This window comes from Notothenia coriiceps, unplaced genomic scaffold (assembly GCF_000735185.1).
Source record: "Notothenia coriiceps isolate Sejong01 unplaced genomic scaffold, NC01 NC01_scaffold00000759, whole genome shotgun sequence".
Lineage (NCBI taxonomy): Eukaryota > Metazoa > Chordata > Actinopteri > Perciformes > Nototheniidae > Notothenia > Notothenia coriiceps.
The window spans coordinates 26,468-27,398 of NW_011333460.1; positions in this window are offsets into that span (position 1 = coordinate 26,468).

The following is a 931-nucleotide window of genomic DNA, read 5'->3' on the forward strand; positions in this document are numbered from 1 at the left end:
AAAAAAAAAAACGAATGGCTCACTACTCAACTTACTCAATAGTTATCCATTAACAAAAGTTGTGGATGCTAACTAACTTATCTTGCATTGATATAACACTCTTTCAGAGGAAATGTTGGAAATGCACACATTATATATATTATTTGCATCTACTTTCTGGATATTGTTCATCTGTTATATAAACTCGCGGGTACAAGCGGCCGAGATGGGTTTTCTCCGCAGGGTGGCTGGTGTCTCCCTTAGGGATAAGGTGAGAAGTTCGGTCATCAGGGAGGGACTCGGAGTTGAACCGCTCCTCCTTCGCGTCGAAAGGAGCCAGTTGAGGTGGTTCGGGCACCTAGTTAGGATGCCACCTGGGCGCCTCCCTAGGGAGGTTTTCCAGGCACGTCCAGCTGGGAAGAGACCGAGGGGTAGAATCTCTTCGCTGGCCTGGGAGCGCCTTGGGATCCCCCAGTCAGAGCTGGTTGATGTGGCCAGGGAAAAGAAAGTTTGGGGCTCTCTGCTGGAACTGCTACCTCCGCGACCCGACCACGGATAAGCGGGAGAAGATGGATGGATGGATGTTATATAAACTAGCATTACTTAAATATGCAGAGACTAATTGAAATGTTTAAATGCTAGTGACTTATCTGACCAGCTAACGCTACATTAGCACTGGCGATCTGTTCTAATTCATGCTATCTGCACAAATGGTTGACATTAAACATTAAAAAGATCAGGCAGTTCAGAGAGAATCAAAGGAAGGCAGGCAGGCAGGCAGCCTTGCATGACATTCTTCTGGACGTGTTGATAGTGAGGCTAGTCAATCACTTTTTTGACAAGACAGTAGTGACGGCCATCTTGGTGACGTGTGTTTTTGTGAGAGTCTGCGAGACCACAGATGTAGTTCATTGAGAGTTTCACACAAACAAATGTGTTACTTCACAGTTAT